At 37.3% G+C, this 20,896-nt stretch overlaps 1 protein-coding gene across 3 annotated transcripts in view; it reads right to left on the bottom strand.

The window, feature by feature from the left end:
• Positions 1-20,896, bottom strand: part of LOC137286985 (suppressor of lurcher protein 1-like) — a 563,849-nt gene that overhangs the window by 403,296 nt on the left and 139,657 nt on the right. The gene's annotated exons all lie outside the window — the stretch shown is intronic.

The following is a 20,896-nucleotide window of genomic DNA, read 5'->3' on the forward strand; positions in this document are numbered from 1 at the left end:
ACTAGGTCTCGAACATGCCAATTTCTAAGAATTATTCTACACTTCAATTTTATAAATATAGAAACATACAACATTTTAAACAATAAATTTTCCAGCTGGAAAAAAGGCATTTTCAGTCACATATTTCTCAAACATTTCAAAATTTATCACTATCAATCATGCCTAGAAGGCTACATTGTAATTTTATGCTCTTTCATATGCCATATTTACGACATGTTTATCCTACAAGGAATATTTCTATAAAGAAAATAAGTATCATTAAAAATATTTCCAACGATAAACCTTTACAGTAAAGACATTTCTCAAATTGTAAAGAAAGAAAAAGTAATGAATTATGGGCTCTGATAGAGAATAATGATCGTATCTACAGACGGAATGAACATCATGTCAATTTCATGCTTATTTCATGTTAACAAGACTACCTTGATGTTACTAGAGAGCCCTCAGGTACTAACAAATCCTGTTTTTCATAATCAATTTCAGTATGGTTTCACTTTTATAATTAGTTCCAGTGCATTTTGATGCTAAACACACTAATCAGACAAATATTTTTTACTTACAAAGACTAACTGGAGCAACATAAATCTGTTCTTGGATCAAAAACACTAAATTCTTCACTTCATCTGACAATGCACTATACAGCATTTACGTTGCAATCTAATTTCACCAACAGTTAAGTAGCAGAGAGTGGAAGTTTATGCCGATAGATCCGTTTCTATTAAGAAAGACTGATCAAAATCACAGTGTGATGCGAGTTGTGATTTCCGCAATCTTCCCAAAGTACCATGTTCTGACATGATACACGTTGTTCCGACAAATATACACGTTCAGTGTCATATACCACATGGTTTCTTGATAACTCTCATGTCTGGGCAGTCTGTAAATAACTGAGGCTGGACCAGACAATCCAGTGATCAACATCATGAACATCAATCTCTGCATAACTGGGAGCAAATGCCATATGTCCACCAAGTCAGTAAGCCTGACTACTTGATCCCATTAGTCACCTCTTACAGCAAGCATTGGTATGGTCACACTTAGGTCATCTAAGTACCTGTTTATAGAGGTACTGACTAAAAATAGTTTTATAGTGGCAAAAAATGTCTTACTGTGATACTATTCATTTACTGTCACAGTATTTCATAGTAATAATAACACAGCCATTTTAGTAGTGCTGAACTCAATGCCACATGGACATGCTAAAAGGTAAAACAAATTGGACGTTAGTACCCCAGATAACCCATGCTGCCTTTGAGGCACTAGAGGGGTATCCCAAAATAGTCACATGACTTATCCCACCAGGTACCCATTTTCTGCTGAGCTAATAGAGGCAAATTTGAACAAACTCACTTGCCTAAAGTGAGACCAACTGTATCACATGTGCTTCGTTGTGGGTGAGGACTGAAGTCCTAGAAACTCTCAACAGTCAAGCTGCCAAACAGTCACCCACCCAAGGATACTCCACAACCAATGCTGTTTAACTTCAACTGATTTGTGACCAGGGCTGTATGTACAAGACCACATACAACTACACAGTATGGGTGGGACACAGGTGGCCAAAGCACTAGAGGTGACACAGTCTGGTATCTAGTTCTTTCTGAATATATGATCCAGGTTTGAATCCAAGTTTGTTCTGATTATGTTTTTAGGTTTGACAGCACCATGGTGCCACTTAAATGGTATTCATCCCAAACCTGCATCTTTCAAACTGTCCTCTCACATCTAGACAAGCTGTGGTATAACCAACAAGTTCAGTTATCATACCTTTCTGTTCTAATAATACAAAAGTTTGCTCAGTCATACCATTTTTCCACATGATGTCATATCAAGCCAAATAAATATTCATTATGTAGGTCTGGATGACAGACAAATGGAGATATAGGCTGTAATGGCTCTATCAACACCTCAACACTGTTATGACTGACTACACGAAGCTGTCGATCAAATGGCTAACACAGCTAGAGTATAAGCAATTTATGCAAAAATTTTGAACAAAAAAGGTTTTTACATGGGAAATACAAGTCACATGTAAATGATCCTTGAAGTAAAATTTAATGTTACTCACTGCCTTGTCCAATTTTTTTCTAGCATTAATGATCTACCAAACTGACATTTGCCTGATTTTGAAGAAATATGAAAAAAACCCATCACTATTGGCTGACAACATGAAAATGATTATCAGTCTGTCAATGGAAAGGAAGGAAATGAACTCTTTTGTAATTGCCATCAGCAGAAGTGTTAATAATTTCATTGGGTGATTTCTTTATTTCTGTCAACCAAATCATGTCTTATTGATTGCTGTCTTATGCACGCTTTTCACCAGCTAAAAATGGTGTAAAGCTAAAGACATTTGCAGTTTCGTAAATTCTTTATTGTTGGTGTTTTTCTTGTACCGTTTTACAAAATGTCAACAAAGTGCTTCAGCCCAACCGTCACAAAACTCAACAGGTTTCTAATTAAGAAAATGGCTAGAATGTCGCTTGCGGACACAGTTGGTAATTTGTCACTGAACAACATGCCCACATGCTTTGTCAGTTTCAATTCGTGGCTTAAAGAAGTTTTGCATTCTAGAGTTATAGAAGTTGTTTCATTTTGGTCGTTACTCCTTATTTACCTTATGTTTATCATTTTAAAGGTTGTTTGCTCTTTTCCTTCAACCAACTACTTTTGTCAGGAAATCCTTAATGCACACATTTCTTCTTAATCTTTGCAATTTGTAATAATCACCTTACCATTCAGCTGATTTGGTCCAGAGAATTCTTAATACAAAACAATAACTGACTTGGGAACTGCTGTACAGAGTGAACTTAGCGCTAAGATTGTCCATGTCTGTGTTAATGTATGGGAATCATGATCATTTTAGGACAAACATCACTATTTATTATGGCATTCTAGTTCCATTAATGTCAGCATGGTATATGTACCCTCTAAAACATGAATAAAACAGATATAGTATTGTCTGCTTAAATACATTTACCAAAATTTATTACATTCAAATAGCAATCATATCATCTTGACTGAAGATACCCTAGTATAAAAAGTCAGCATTAGACAAATAGATATGTTTATAAAGAGCATAAATACAATACTGCTACCTCTGTTGCTAATTTTTATGATAAACTATGGTGCTACATGAGTCAATATATGAGTCTGGGCAAGACAGTCTAGTGACTGATATCATGAGCATTAATCTACACAATCTACATTAATCCACACAACTGACATACAGTGATATGAGACGATCAAGTTAGTGAATCCAACCACAATATCCTGAGAACACCACTATAAGCTGTGAAGATCCGGGTTAGCATTGATCTTCCGTTACCCATGCTCATCATGATATCACGTGATCAGGTGGTCATGCTCGCTGACCTGGTTGACACGTCATCGTATACCAACTGCATAGAATGATGTTCGTGCTGTTGATCCCTGGGTTGTCTGGTCCATATTCGATTATTTACAGACTGTCACCATATTGCTGGAATATTGATGAATGTATGTAAAACTACACTCACTCACTCACTCACAATAACCTAAAAGATCAACCTAAAAAATCTGCATGACTTCAGGCTTACCTCCTACCTCAAGCCCTCAAGCAATAAAAAAAGTCAGCTTGAACATCAAGCAGAAAAACACATGACTAAAATCCAATTAATGACATATGAAGTGAATGTAATGAAAGCAGTATCACCATAAGCAACAGTGTCATTATTTGGTACTTCATCTCAGCCAGGTTACAAATGAGATCAGGTCATTTGCTCCACAGACTACATAACTAGTAATCGGGTTATCCATGCTGGAGGTTACCTTGGACGTCAGGTTAATTTCTTCATGAAGTTTATGACAGTGTTGATCAGGTTACTTTCTTTTCATCTTACACATGTGGTCAAATTATCCCAACGTAAAATTCCTACACAACCAGAGGGCAGACGTGCCAAGTCTTCTAGCCAAATTGTCCTTCCTGAAGAAAGAGGGCAGAGTTGCCCGTCCTGAGAAAGAGGGCAGAGGTGCCAATAAGCCCCATTCATACAACGAAGATTGGCACATATGCAAATTTGCTGATGTAAGCAAATTTACACACATGGGTAAAAGTATATTTGCTATACATTCATACGAGGTTATGGTGACATATAAGCAAACAGAAAAAATCACTGAATAACATTCTCACATAACAACGGACAGGGTAAGACTGCAAATGCATCGCAGAAAAAGAGAGCTGCCATTTTACCCTAGTGTTGGTTTGATTCTTGGATGTACCACTGACAGGAGCATGAAAAGAAAACCTAGATCTACACAGTGGTATGATAGCGTCGTTTTACATGGATTTAATGAAACAGATTGGTCTGAAAACTTCAGAATGAGGAAGGAAACGTTCCATCTCATATGCAATAGACTGAAAGATGATCAGTCTCCCTTGCCAAATACAGTAGAAGAACCACTTGACGTCCACAAGAAAGTTGCGATTGCAAATCTACTGGATGGCATCATCAGCTGAATACAGGACAGTTGGAAATCTCTTTGGTGTAGGAAAATCAACGGTATGTGTTTGTATTCATCAAGTGTGTGAAGCAATCATGAAGAATCTTTTTGCAGAGTATGTTAAATTCCCTGAAGGAGAACCACTGAAAAATGTTTTTCAAGGCTATGAAGAAAGATGGGGATTTCCAAACTGTGCAGGATCTGTAGACGGCAGTCATATTCCTATAATTGCCCCAGAACATTCACATGGAGACTACTTGAACAGAAAAGGATTTCATTCCTTGATTTTGCAAGGTGTGGGCAACCACAAATACATGTTTACAGACATTACCATTGGTTGGCCAGGTCGTGTTCACAGCGCACGTGTGTTTGCCAATTCAGAGATATATATTCATGGTGACACAGGAACTATTCTCCCACTATGGACCAAGAAGGTTGGTGATTTCTCCATGCCAGTTAGCTGTTAGCTGATGCAGCTTATCCCTTGAAAACATTACTATTAAAACCATACACCAACAGAGCCAACCTGACTCCAGCTCAGAAGATATTCAACTACCGCCTCAGTAGGGCTAGGATGACTAGGGCGCGCTGGCGATGCTTGCAAGAAAGACTTGACGTAAACATACAATTTGTTTGTTCAGTGATTGGGTCTTGTGTGGTACTACACAACATGTGTGAAAGCGTTAATGAAGTCTACAGAGATGATTGGAATCAGAATGAAGGAGCTGATATGGATGATGAAGACGATAACATACAGGATGGTGTAGGAGAGTCTATCAGATGTGCGAACAACCTTCGAAACAGCTTGCAGAGGCTTTTCTGAGCAATGAACTTTGACTAAAGCACTCAGTGATGATAAAATACTGAGATATGTAGGTGAGCCTATTCAATAAGTGCAGGAAACCTTGGAAGCAGATTCACAGACTTTTTATCTGAATAAAGAACTTTGAATTATTTGAATTACAAATTCATGTATCAGTTGATCTTAAAAAACTATTTTCATCATCATTAAAGATATTTCTTGTGTTATTATCGACTGAACAACATGTATGTGCTATTTATAACAAAATAAAGAAATAAATTAAATTCAAAAGTTTTATTTCTTATAACAATAAACAACAGGTCAGTTAAGAATCGTAACATTTTGATCATAATTATATGTATTGTAGTGAGGCATCAGTCGCCTCAAGTATGTGTAATATATCTCTGAAGAGACATACATGAAGCTTTACTTGACAAACTATAAGCTGTAGGAATAAAAAGAAAGTTCTATTTTCAAAGGATCTGTAAATGTTTTCTTGGTATCAGTTTTCAGAAACATTACAATAAAACTACCAATGTCAAACGAACAAACATTCAGTAAAATTAAAGAAGAAGTGTCCTCTTTGGAATGAAATGAATGCTTTTTGGTATCTCTATACATTAATGTACACCACATCTGCAGAGGTTAACTCAGTAAAGAATGTTTTCTTGTGTCATTCAAGGCATAAATCTTCAGAAACACTAAAGTATAACTACCATTGTCAAAAGAACATTCAATATAATTGAAAAAGAAATGTCCTCTCTGGAACCAAAAATGAAACGGTTCTATTAATCTCTATACATTTATGTTCAGATCTTCAGACACTAAAGAATGAATGGTCATCTGCATTTGCCCATGATGACCAGGACAGAGATGACTGGGAGCTTCCTGCGGAGGTATATAATCCTTGAGGTCTGCACATCTGACCTTCATCTCCATGTGACATTTGACCTGTATTAAAATGATGTGATGACATCGGTTGAACCTGTCTCATCGGTTGATTGTTGACAACACCCAGTATCATCTTCATCATATTTAATCGATGGTCTCTTTCTTCATGCCTTTGTCTTTCTTCAGATTCCATCTTTGCTCTCTCCATATCTAGCCTTTGCTTTTCCAACTCCAGCTATTTCCTCTGAAGATCAAAGACCTTATCCTCTACTTTTTCATTTGATTCACGAAATCCTTCCATTACTGACTTCAATGCAACTTCAACTTCTGCCTTTTCTTTTCACTTGGCTTGTCCTTTTCAGCTCTTTCTGTATTCTTGTTACAAAACCATTTTTGTTCTCAAGTTCTTTTTCTTTTGTTTTCCCGTCATTTAGTTCATCTACTTGTTTTCTTTTCAGATTTGAGGCATCAGTTTTTACCTGTTTTTCCTGTGTTTCTTCATCAATTGTGTCATCCTTTTGATAACTTTCATCATCTTCATTCTCGAGTGGTATAATATCCCCACATTCATCATTGTCACAAGAATGTTGGGCAGTAGATTCATTATCACTGTCGCAGTCAGAGATTTTCCATTTCAGATATTCAATAACTCTCAACGGTGACAATGCTGGGCGGTGTCCCAGAATCGAGTCAAGCTCTTCATAGAATCTGCACGTTTTTTTACCCTGTCCACTCTTTCTTAGGCTTGACTTGCATTCTCTGTATGATCTTTTCAAAGCATGAATGTGCACTTTGCACTGGTCCGAAGACCTTGAATGGCCCTTGTCAGCCATTTCTGTAGCCACTGATTTGTAAATAAGGCCATTGTTTCTTTTCGGATCTTCCAGTAGTTCTTCAATGCTAAATTCCTGCCAAATTCCCAAGAGACTTCTAGCTTCGTCATCTGACCACACAGTACCATGTTTTTTACTAGCTTCTTTCTTCTTTTTCGACGCCATTTCAGCCTTCTCAGTGTCACTGTGTGACAGTCTGTACTTGTGGGCATCAGGTCAGTAACCAGTGAAAATAGGCATGATGCAACCAACAGTAACATTTACTTACCCTAAGCAAATTTATTGTGCGTTCATATGATGGTTTTTACATTCAGAGACAGAAAATACTCTTTTACTTAAGCCGTGTAGCAAATTTGCACCTAGTCCTGGCTAGGTGTAAATTTACATATGTGTGTAAGATTTGCACATAAGCAAATGTGTTCATATGACCAAAATTGCTCACATAAGTATATTTACATACGTGTAAAGTATACTCATATCAGCAAATGTGGTGGTATGAATGGGGTATGTTATAGTTTTCTGTGGTCAGATTGTCCATTTCTGAAGTTTCTACACAGCCAAATGACATTGTGCCCCAGTTGCCAAAGCCACAATTGTTACTTCTAGAAGTGTTTACAGCCAAATGTCATGCGCACACCAGATGTCTAAGCTCACATTGTTCCTTCTTGATGTTTCTCCAGAGACAAATGCCATTAGTGCCCAGATGCCATTGCTATCTCAGTTCTCTTAGCTCAAATTGTTCCTTCTTGAAGTTTTTACACAGCCAAATGGCATTGGTGCCCCAGTTGTCTGAGGTCAAATCGTTCCTTCTTGAAGTTTCTACAAAGCCAAATGGCATTGGTACCCAGTTGTCTGAGGTCAAATGGTTCCTTCTTGAAGTTTCTACACAGACAAATGACATTTGTACCCCAGTTATCTAAGCTCAAATTGTTCCTTCTTGAAGTTTTTACACAACCAAATGTCATTCGCACACCAGATGTCTAAGCTCATATTGTTCCTTCTTGATGTTTCTCCAGAGACAAATGCCATTATGCCCCAGTTGTCTTACATCAAATTATTTCTTCCTGAAATGTCAGCCAAATTCCAACTCGCTCAATCACTCCACAAAGGTCCAGTATAAAATATACCATAAAGAAGCAAATACGACAATGTACTTTCACTTTTAATGTGACATTTTTCCTTAACAAAATGACAAATAATTGGCTGTTATGACCAGCATTTTGACAAAATTTGCCAGAAGAACCAGAACAAGTAAAGTGAGACCTGAATTTCACGCACGCACGCACGCACGCACGCACGTACGCACGCACGCAGACAGTGTCCATCACCTACAATCCCTCTCACATCAAGGGAGAGAGAGAGAGAGAGCATGTTTACCCTATCCCTCATACACATGAACGTACACACACTTTCACCATAGGCAGGCAGACAGACAGACAGGAAGACAGTCAGACACCCCAACCCAAACTTTCCATGAGTCCATGCTAATTTTTTCCACAGTCACTTAAGACATCACAAACTTTCTGTGGATTTCTTCCCATGACTCAGCCGCCATGTGCCAAGGGATACTGCCATGTTACGCATCATCATTATGTATCAACTTGATACAAACAGAGAACAGACAGAACAACATCCCTACTTGGGATACATGTGTTTCATATCATACATACAAATGTCGGATGAACTCAACTATGGTGACCGATCTACTGTCTTTGATCATTAAATTCTAAATATGAACAATCACCAGAGGGTCCTCTCTACTCTCTGAGGAACATACCATTTCTTCTTCATTATCATAACTGAATACCTAAACTATTTAGACAAGATATGGAATACTGGTCTGAATATGATGACTGTGGTGCTTACAGTATTGCTGATGTCAATACTCCAGGGTTCTGTGGACACAGCCTTAAAATTCACGTCATCTTTGACGAAGACAATAATTTCACTAGGGAACCAGTTTGAAATGTCACCACCAAAAAAACTTGTGTTGTCGGGTCTGTTTTTGAATCTCTCTGCCCTTGTGGGCAATCACGTCAAGTGCTGAGGTGTCTTTCACAAGTGTTAAAAAATGAACTTTAGTATTTCATTTCACAATTCACTTGGAAAAATTTGGAAAATTGTATAACTTTTCATCTGTAGCTCTTGTGTAGGCTAAACATTAAGATGAAATATTAATTTTACCACTTTTCACCTGTAGTTCTTGTGTAGACTAAACATTAAGATGAAATACTTTTTTTTACCAGAACAACTTCATACTGGTCTCTTCTAACCAAGGGATTCTTCAAGCATGCAAACATGAACAAATGTAAGAAAGGGCATTCAAATATTCATATTTAGGGATAATGTCAATGAAAAATGACAATTTATTATTAAAGAAACATGGTCCGACCTTCATCTTTTTAAGGTATGTTTAATTTTAGTGAGTGAGTGAGTTTAGTTTTACGTCGCGCTTAGCAATATTCCAGCTATATGGCGACGGTCTGTAAATAATCGAGTCTGGACCAGACAATCCAGTGATCAACAACATGAGCATCGATCTGCACAATGGGGAACCGATGACATGTGTCAACCAAGTCAGCTAGTCTGACCACCCGATCCTGTTAGTCGCCTGTTACAACAAGCATAGTCACCTTTTATGGCAAGCATGGGTTGCTGAAGGCCTATTCTACCCCGGGACCTTCACGGGTCATGTTTAATTTTAAGAAATGATCTTATATGAACCAGCATATCATGTTGTAGGACACCAATACATACAAACCTTTCCAGATTTGTATGTAGAATGTTCCTTTATGACCCTGGAATACAAATGATCCTGTCCATGAAGAATCAGGTTTAGCAACCTAAAGAATATGGTTGTATACATACAATCATAGACTGTCAAATAAAATCTACCACTGTTGCATACAGTGGAGTGGCGACAATGAACAGCACAGCGCTGTCAGCTGGGCTCATGGTCACAGCACTTGCCAATGCTTTGCTTCACTGTGGTTCCAGATCCTTCCCCTTTCATAAGTTAAAAATAGGAACCACATGCCACAATGGCCATGTATTTTCAGGAGAAAGTGGAGTGAGATTGTGTGGTTTTACACACTTTCAACATTATTCCTGCAATATCAGCAGGGAACATCAGAAATGGATTTCACTGTACCCATGTGGAGAATCGAACGGGATCTGACAAGCAAACGCTTTAACCACTACACTACACTACCCCATTTTCCCTAGGGGAAACTACAAACATTTATATTTTGATGATCTGAAATGAGGACTGATGGTCCATGCTAGAGGAACTCACTTGTTGCAGATTGGTTTCAGAAACTACACACATTGACATAATGCTTTATACATGGGGAATATTCTGATAGCATAGCATATGTATATAGCACTTGCATCAACATATCCTGATGGCCATACTATCAACCAGTAGGTTGCAACAATGGATAATGTAAACGATAGAATTGGTTGAAAGTTACCTTGAGGTGGTGGGGGTAGTTAAAACATATGCTCATCAGATTTAAGTCCTGAGTTTGATTCCCCCAAAGGGTATTATGTGTGCAGCCCATTTCTGGTGTTCCTTGCCATGGAAAATTGCAAAAAGTGGGGTAAAACTGAATGCACTCACTCCAAGTTGCCTATGGTATGGGAGGGTTGGTTGGGTGGGGCAAAATTCATCATCAATTTGTCTGGTCTAAAAGACTTCAAGGACAGATTTGGTTCCAAGATACTTATGAAAGTCAGCAGAGATGGGTTGGGTTGGAACAAAATTCATGCAGTCATGGATGCTGTTAAGTTGAGAGTGTTTCATCTTGCTTGCTTTAAAAGATTCAAAGGCTGACATGATTTGGCTGGAATATCACCACCTGCTGGCTTGACCTTCTCTGTCACACCAGTATGACATTTTGGAAAACTTTGTAAACACATTTACACAACCTAAAAAATTCCGAGGTATGGACACAATGAGACAAATGAAGTCTTATTATGGTCCTTCAAATCTTTATAAAGCATCCCAGTCTTCTGTCTTTCAGACACAGATTACTTTTCAAAGTCTGAATTTTTTCAAATTGAAAAATTCAGTATTAGTTTTATTGTCACGAGCATGTCTGAATGAGAGTTGTGTTATTAATGTCTAAGGTACCTAGACACTGAAATGTTTCTGAAGAAGATACTTCAAGATTATTAGTCTGGAATTTATTGCTGTAAAAGAACTTTTGATCAATAGCAGGACAAGAAGCAACGTGTCCTTTCTTCTGAAAGTCAGGGAAGGTTGGATGGTTTGTTGTTTAATGCCACACTCAGCAATATTCCAGCAATATGGCTGCATCATTCTATGCATTTGGAATCTGATGACATGTGTCAACCAAGTCAGTAAGTCTGACCACCCTATCCAGTTAGTTACCTCTTACAACAAGCATGGGCTTGAAGACCATTTCTATTCCTGATCTTCACATGAAACTCAGAGAAGGCCAGATGGATAGACAGATGGATGGATGGATCATAAGCCTACTCCTCCCTACAGAACTGGGGAGCATGAATTCTGTTATGACTATAACAGTCTGAGGAGCCTGAATATAAAAACAAGGTTTATAAGTCATTTCTTGAAAAAAAAAAACTATTGTCAAATAAAACCAAAACTAGTCTTTCCATATTTTGTGTGAAGAAAAGGTCTGGCTGTGGTATGAGAAATAGTTTGAAATTACAAAAAGAGTGAGTGAGTCAGTTTAGTTTTACGCCGCACTCAGCAATATTCCAGCTATATGGCGGCGGTCTGTAAATAATCGAGTCTGGACCAGACAATCCAGTGATCAACAACATGAGCATTGATCTGCACAATAGGGAACCACTGACATGTGTCAACCAAGTCAGCGAGCCTGACCACCCGATCCCTTTAGTCGCCTCATACAACAAGCATAGTTGCCTTTTATGGCAAGCATGGGTTGCAGAAGGACCTTCACGGGTCAGTTAGAAAAAGAAAACAGATTTCAAATTTGTGTAATGACTCATTTCCTCTTAATTGATGGAAAATGAATTAATTCTCAAATCTAACCATGTGATAAGAAAACTTTTTCCAAAGATTATGAAGAAACAAATTTACATAAGCTGCCCTGAATCCACTTCTCATCCTGATCTGATCAGCTGCCATAGAGGCAAACATACTGAGGGAAAATAATAACTCTGTTTCTGGTAAGTCAAACAGGATCAATAAGACCTTTTTAAGTGCCAAACCAGGTCTTGTCATGAATGCAGTTCTAGAACACATATACTGAACAGCAAAAGAAATGCAACTTAAAATAAGATGAAATCTCATAATAGTTAATGCTCATGTTTATGTGTTCTATTTTAATAAAACCTGCCAAAAAAATAGATTGTTGGTTCATCAGCTACCATCTGATGACAGAACTGAAATGGCACACAAAGAATTTGCCCAAAATGCAAAAAAAGTTGTCCCTTGTCTAGATACTGTGGTTGATGTGGTTTAGAGAATGTTAGAATAGTAATTTCTTGATAAGCAGTGATTTATGCTTCTGAGGATGGCAAGAAATTAAGGGATTTCAATCTGTAGTTACTGCAAGTTTCATTTTCAGGTCTTGAGATTGTGTTGAAACCAGCAAAAACATCGTAGCATCATATGCAACTGATGTGAATGGGGGTGAGGTTTGCTGACACGTCATCATATCCCAGTCGTTGAGATCATTAAGCTCATGATGTTCATCACCGGATTGTTGGGTTCAGACTTGACTATTTCTAGACAATGCCACTTAGCTGGAATATGACTCAGTGCAGGACATAAAAAAAACATCTGTTTCAAATTAAAAGATTCTATACACACTTCACAAGGTTTTTTGGCCAACGAGATACTTTAACTTTTCAAACAGTCCATTTGCTCATCGTTTGAAGCACTATTCTAGCAGCTGCAGCCTGTGGCATGCAGCTCAAAGAACGCCTTACAGCTCTAGGCCAAATGTTTCAAGGTTAAAACACTCAAGGTCATAGAAGAGCGTTCAAAATGTATATGTTTGCCATGTGGACATTTAAAATGAAGTATTTTATGCTCAAGGTAAGCAACTGAAATATTAATATGTCACACAAAGATTGATAGATCCCAGGCTCTGGAATAAATTAGAACTCAAAATAGGCTACTCTTTCCATCCTTGCACAAGGGCAGGTAACTCTCAAGAAAATGTTCATGATAAAGATACACCAACTAATACTTACATTTGAAGAGATTGTTACAGCTTTGGCAATATTTTTTTTATCAAATAATATCAACATAAATGACTTCTATTGTGAGACAAGCTACACTGTAGCCAAAGCAATAAAAAGCCACCAGCAGAATGCTGAGATGAAAAGGCTGTAGTCTTCACACTTGGAACAATATGTGGCCAAACAACACACATGTTACTCCCTAATACTCCCTATACTTCACCTAGGCAGTGAATGAAAACCACTTTTCAATGAAGTTGCCACATGTGACATCTGATTAGCATCAATGACCAATATTTTGAAACATTTCATCAGTATTGCTATACACATTATTTCAGCTTCATGAACACAGCACGAGAAAGGTCAGAAACACTAACAACTACAAGAATATCAAAGTTCATCATGTTCATAACTTGGGGAAAACAACAAAATAAGCTAAAAAATCTTACCATATGCTGAATATTAACTTTCATACTGAAATATGCTGTTAAGACTATGGGATGAGCAGAAGTGAAATGGCGTCCATGTTGAACATAAAATCAGAAAACTATTGCCACCCATGATGTACATTCAAACATCATTGTCACTTATTTCAGAAAGAAATGTAGAAATAAATATTAATGACATTTACAAAAAGTGAGCTTCACAAACATAGATTCACTTCACATTTCAGCTGGTCTGAAACTGATTGAACCAATTTCAATATTGACACCTCTCAAACAAATCTGGGTTAGTGAAGTTTTATCAAATATGTACTAATCACTTGACAACTGTTTCTCATTACCCAAATCAAGCCATAGGTCAATGTCCATTTGTTCTGTCAAACTCTAAAGCTGTGCTATTGTTCAATGTTACTGCTCCAGTAATTGTGTAGAATTCTAAAGATACACCATTGGTGCCCCAAATAACTTCATTCTAATCAATGTCTGAAGGAAACAAACTTTCGGACCATTCAGTCTGGACATCCTCCACCAATGACCATACCGCTCACTTTGGCACAAGCCATTACACTGGATCCAAAGACTTTGTCAGATCTCATCAAATGCTGACCCACATGATAAACCAGCATTGGTGCCCCAGTGTTCTGATGGCTGATACCATAAAGAGTTCATCAGTACAAGTTAGTCCAAGAAGGTCACAGCGAGACAAACACTGTGTCAGAGCCAGTAGTCATAATTTCTAAACCAGACAAATTAAATATTTCCCAAAATACATTTAATCAGCATGGAAGTGTCGCTGTACAAAACGTTCATATCACTGTCTATATCAGGCTGAATTTGTTTCTAGATTACCCTATGATTCTACACTTCGAAACATATATGATTTCAGACAAAACATACAGTGCAGTCTTACATAGATATACAAGCTAATCTATTTTTTTTTGTAAACTTATATACTATAAACAAAATTATATTTCAGGCATAACTGACTGCCTCTGTATCTCATTGCAAGCTATCTGAACAGATGGATCTTTACGAATTCTGATAACAGTTCTAAGGAAAAAGCATGATTGCATTTCTGGCACCATATATGGTCATCTGTGAAGCTAACAAGAAGCTTTCTAAAATATGAAACTCTCCACAAGACTGTATGACATAGAGTGATGACTTCAACTTTCTGATCGTCAACTTTCTATTCATGTCGAGCAATATTCCAGCAGCCTTTGGCATTAAAGCCAGCATGCACTTTTTATGATGATTTCAGAGAACATTATATCAAACTTGAACAAACGTTGATTGACTTGGTTTACAGAATATACTCCCCATCAAAAGTTTAGACTCACTATTGTAAATGTAGCCACTTACGTCAGTCAGCTGTTCTGACCTAGATTTCCTAAAATATTTCATACTGTTTACAGGTACACAAACTGTAAAATAAATGTACTGTTAAATAAATTCATAACGCTGAAAAAGTTATTGTCACTGGTTCAATAACTGATAAAAATTAGTGAAAATTGGAGAATTCTTTACAAAGCTTTACGCTAAAACACAGCTGTTCAGATGCACGATATTTGCACATGCTTTTCTGCAATTTGATGTATGTTCCTCATGGAGTTCATCAGCATAAGGTTTGCAGTTGGTTCCCAGAAGGTAGTGGAGAAAGTCATCTTTGATGTTACCATATATACAAACATAATATATTGTGAGTGTTTTAGGTGAGTCTTAACATTTGATGTGTAATATATCAGGCTTCAGGTAAGATTTATGGCGGCCTTATGAAGGACATGACATAAAGTTAAGTTATTCCCAATTCTGACTTCATCTATCTTTCAGTGTTCTAAAGATGAATAGTTGATGTGCCTTTGCATGTGTTTGTGAAGAGTTTCTATAGCTGACCTTTTCATCAGTGAGTGAGTTTACCTTTATGCCACTCAGCAATGTTCCAGCTACAATTGGCAGTGGTCTGTAAAATAAAGTCTGGATCAGACAATCCAGTGATCAACAGTATGAGTAGCAACCTACACAACTGGTATAAGATGACATGTGTCAATCAAGTCAGTGAGCCTGACCACCTGGTCTAATTAGTTGCCTCTTATGACAAGCATGGGTTATTGAAGATCAATTCTAACCCGGGTCTTCTAGGGTCATCTTTTCATGAACACTAGAAACATCATGATCATAGCTAGAATACAACTGATTCCCTTCATTGTAGAAACTTTGTAAAATTATCTAAATGTTAAGTTGCTTATTTACAGTTTATTTCAACCTATAACAGCATGTGAAACTAATTAATGGTAAGAGATCATTCACAGATTATGTTATTACTTCATATAGATTAAAAAAAAAATAAGATGACGTTAACTAGTAAATTGACTGATTCCTCAACTAATCATGCATATATTTATAAAGTTCCTTTATTCTGATCAGAGTTTAGATGAATTTATCCATCACTAAATAGTGAGCCCTTCACGCTCACTCTTTGGGAAGATACTCACAAAATAATTGCACTGCTTTCTGTTGGGTGCAAATGAGTCCTGAAGTTTCAATAACAAATATCAAAATGGAGGACTGAAGTCCAAGTATATAGCTGGCATTATGAACATGCACAAAGATTATTATTTGCTAAACATGCCAACTGACAGAGTGCAGGGTCAATATTCCTGCTTCAAACCCAAAAATATTTTTCTTCGATTCAGTTGGACATTAAAATTTACTGACCTATACAAATCCATGAATCTATGCTGTTTGAAAGATCCATTTTGTATTTTAGGTTCTTTTTTCATCATTTTAATTCTTCACTGTTTAAAGATTACTTGTGGAAAATGCCATCTTTTTATGTGGAAAGATTTAGAACACAATAGAAATGTCACCTTATATCATATGTCGTGCAAGTTTTTGGGGTCAAACAGAAGCCAGTAACCATGTAGTTAGATGGGCGGTTTGAACGTTTTTCATGCATAAATTTTGAAAATGAGCTTTCAGATTTTGTTTTCATTGTTGAGTTTCTAGTGGTCAGTGATCCACAAACCAGACTAATCAGTATGACTAAATCATACTGTTTCTAAACTCTGCTGGATGAAGTCATGATAAGGCCAGGCAAATCTTATTTCTTGTTTTACAGATTTTTGTCCTCAGAAAACCTAAAGGAGGGAACAAATGAAAATAGAAATCACCAGTCCAAGCAAACAATCACAAGAGTTATCACATTAGTTCTTTTGGTTTGTGTACATAGACTAAAAATGAATTGAATGAGTTACAGTTTCACACTCATTTCAAGAATATTACATATATAACATTAGGATATTATTTTTTGGAGCGAGAAAATTAATTATATTTTGTTCTTAATCTTGAAAATAATATGACCAGTGAATTCATAACACAAGGAATAAAACTGGTCTTGCCTCAGTGAGATGCTTTTAATGCTGAGAATTTTATGGCCGGTCAGCTTCCTATTGAGAAATGCCTTTCTGAAGCCATTGACACTGGTGTGGTACTATCAGTCCTAGAATCATAATCCAGGCAATGGAAATCTGTACCAACATACAGAAACAGCTCTGAAAGTTTTGTGTCATAGATAACAAGGTCAGAGTGTCCTCTTGTGGTTAAGACAAGAGTACAAAAAAGTAACCCCAAAAGATTCATTATGAATAATTAAGAAAAATGAGGAGCCTTTTCAAGGTATTATTGGTAATTGACATGGTGATAGGGAGTCAGCTCAGATGAACATGATCTCTCGGCTATTTCTTTAAAGACTGAAACCTTAATAGCAACATTTAGATCATCTGTGCACAGGTAAAGCTTCTGCACAGAGTACAACGACAATATCTTGACAGAATCTGTAAACAAGTCTGTCTTAACTGAAAACACATTATGAGGTTAAGTTTTACGGTGTTACTCTGTCCATGAGATATTCTCAGTAAAGAGAAACATGGTGGATGTCTTAACAGGGTATTATTTGAAAAGCAAATACTATCTTAAAATTAAAGTTGCCACATTTGGGTAATATAAACTGGTATAAGAGCTGACCATTGGTAAAGTGTGATGCTTCAGATCAATAATGTATAGCCAGTACTTTGTATGAACAGCTGACCATGGTATCCCATATTATCAGAACCAGGTGACAGTTTTCCATAAATGGTTGTTGAAAAAGATTTAAAGTATAATGAGTTATATTTTGGGTAATGAGTTCTCACCTTCTTCATAAATTAAAATTATACAAAAGCGGAAATGAAAGAAAAGGGGCCCAGTGGGCAAGCTGTCAAAGGAGCCAAGCTAGTGATATATGGCGCCTCATCCACATCACTAAGGGACATGCTCTAAGCGCATACACTGAACATCATTATTATTACCCCAGACAACCCATAGCCAAGCTGCCTGTTAGGCGCTAGAAGGTTATAGTCACATGACTTTATCTCACCGGGTACCCATTTTCTCCTGGGTGGACAGATGCAATTCTTGAACAAACTCACTTGCCTAAGGTGTGACCACATGTTTCACATGTGCTTCGTTGTGGGGCAGGACCGACGTCCTAGAAACTCTCAGGAGTCAAACTGCCAAACACGGCCACCCATCCAAGGACTGTCCGAGCTCAACGGTGCTTAACTTCAACTGATTTTGTGACCTGAGCACTACACACAGGACCACTAGCCATCACTAGTATTAGTGGTCCAGCGAGGTGTTTTGGATCAAATCCACCTGTGACTGGGTGTAAAAACTTTGGCGTCAACTTTATGTGCAGACTCTTCCAGTGTTGTCAAAACCCCTAGTGTACAGTACACAACCCTGTGCACTTAAAAGAACCCATGATTCTGTTGGCATATGACCAGATGGTGGGAATACATGAATACATGCAAACACCTGATTGCAGGTACAGCAACATACAGTAAACTTGGACAAGGTACCCAGCTGTGAATGGATATTGGTGCTATACAAATATGGATAAAAAATACCAGTCTTAAACACAGTTAAACACTCTGACATCATCAAATCTTGTTTTATCCATGTATCATCAAGTCCACAGCAGGGTAACAAAGGGTGCCATCATTTAATGTCAGTACAATCCACATTCCAGGCCAGCACTCCTTCCATAGAATCTTGTGGAAAAGATGAAGAAACTGATGACTCTATACATATTCCTTCTAACAGAAGCTTTAACCTATCATGGGATACACTTGTAACATGTTTCATATTTTGGCTTACACTTTCCAAGTGTTCTCAGAAGGTTACAACCTACTCCAAAATATTGCTCTGTGGAAAAAAGAAGATACTTATCCATATTTTGTTAGTCTTCTTTACGCCCATTTCAGGTGTAATGTGCTGTGATGTTGCTGGAATATTGCTAAAAGCGGCATAAAACGAAATTCATGTGTTAGCCTCCCTTATTGCGTCAACTTCTAAATGCCTCTCGAAGTTATTAAATTTCAAGTTGTGCCAAGAACAATAAATCCATTGAAATAGTTTAGTCTTGACATCAACATCGGAAACAACTTTGCTTTCATAAAACACATTATCACTTTCAATTGCAGCAAATCATGCTCACTTTATAAATATTGCTTGAAAGTTATTTTCTCACATGACCTTTCAAAGTAACAAAAATGTCTTAGTATTAGTTAGCAATGAAACCAGGGAAACATACATGTGTATAATCTCTCGCATTATGAAAAACAAAACAAAAGACAGTTCCATTATCAAATGCCATGCTGCTTTCATTCCAGCAATGAACAGTCAAAGGGAGGTAAATGAAACATGACATTCTGACAATGACATGTTTAAGATAGCTACAGCTCAAATAAGAGTTCTAACCTTTCAGAAAACAGGACTTATTTTTATTTCACAATATTTTTTGTTTAGCTTGTACTTATAAGTCTGCATTGATGGATAGTAAGGAATATACAGCTGATCAATAAACATCAAGTCAGGACCAACTGTTGAACTTTTAGTCCAAGACGTCTATTCGAATGGCAGCCATAATAGTGGAATAATAAAGGTCCATACAAAAAATTAAATGTTTCTCAGGCACATTTTTCTCAAAAGTGGCAATGGTGGTAGGGCATTTTTAAAACATTTTTTATAGAAAAAAAGTGACGTGGGAGGAACATGTTTTCATTTTTTTCTCTCTCTCAGAAATACAGCTTGGGAAGTTCAGCACGTGTTAATGAGTTGTAGATTCAGTTAGTCTTGCGGACACTCATTCTTAGAGTGGACAAATGGATTATCAGGACATGCCCAATTCAAAATTATTTTTTTAAAATGATGTCTGTTAGAATAGTCACACTGGGAGCCATTATAGTGGAGTAATGATATGTATAAAAATTCAGAAAAAAATTATTACCACTACAAGCTATACATATTATTCATATATTAGAAAAATATAAACATAGTATTTCCAAGAGCTAGCACTATAAAACCAGCTTATTTCTGGGCTAGTACAAGCAGACAGACATACAGTGTTTCCAGAAATTATTGAGAAAATCTTTGTTTTTTTTCTAATGATGCTAAGATTGGAAAAAGGGCTTTCACTATGCACTAAGCATACTAAATAAGGGAGACAACTCTTGAAGGCTTAGAAGGCAGCTCATTACGTCAAGAGTTATCTCCCTTGTCTGAGCAGACGGCTTCCTATGTTGACATGGCAGAATTTACAGCAAGAGAGCAAAGAAAGCTCATTCTAGATGATTTTGAAAGGGATGAGGCTGATGCTAAAGTGTTAGCTTGTAGACATGGTATTCCTCTGTATACAGTATACAGAACTTTGAAGAATATTCAAACAGGAACCGGGATAGAGCACAAAGCAGGGGCAGGTCGGCCTAGGAAATTCAGTGTTGTGGATCGCCGAAGACTTGGGCAGATTGTGAGTAGGGGCAAATTGAAAAGTGTTGAGAACATCATAAATGAAATGATTAGCAGAGGAAGTCCTCAGGTATGCAATGAAACAGTTAGGCCTGAATTACAGAGACTTAATTGGGTGAAAAAACGTGGAATTCCCTTGCCGTTGATGAAAGATGCACAAAAGGAAAAACGTTTAAACTGGTGTCGGGCTCATGAAAATCAAGATTGGGACAATGTTTTCTTTTCGGATGAAAGTTCTGTTTGGCTTTTCCCTAATTGTGTGAAAATTTGGACCAAAGATACTGTCAAACCTATCTACCAGCGACCAAAACATAGCCCGAAGTTTCACATGTGGGGTGGCATATCGGCTCGCGGAGTGACGCCATTGTGTGTTTTCACGGGAAACTTGACAAAAGAAAGAT

The sequence above is a fragment of the Haliotis asinina genome, chromosome 6 (assembly GCF_037392515.1).
Source record: "Haliotis asinina isolate JCU_RB_2024 chromosome 6, JCU_Hal_asi_v2, whole genome shotgun sequence".
In the NCBI taxonomy this organism is placed as follows: domain Eukaryota; kingdom Metazoa; phylum Mollusca; class Gastropoda; order Lepetellida; family Haliotidae; genus Haliotis; species Haliotis asinina.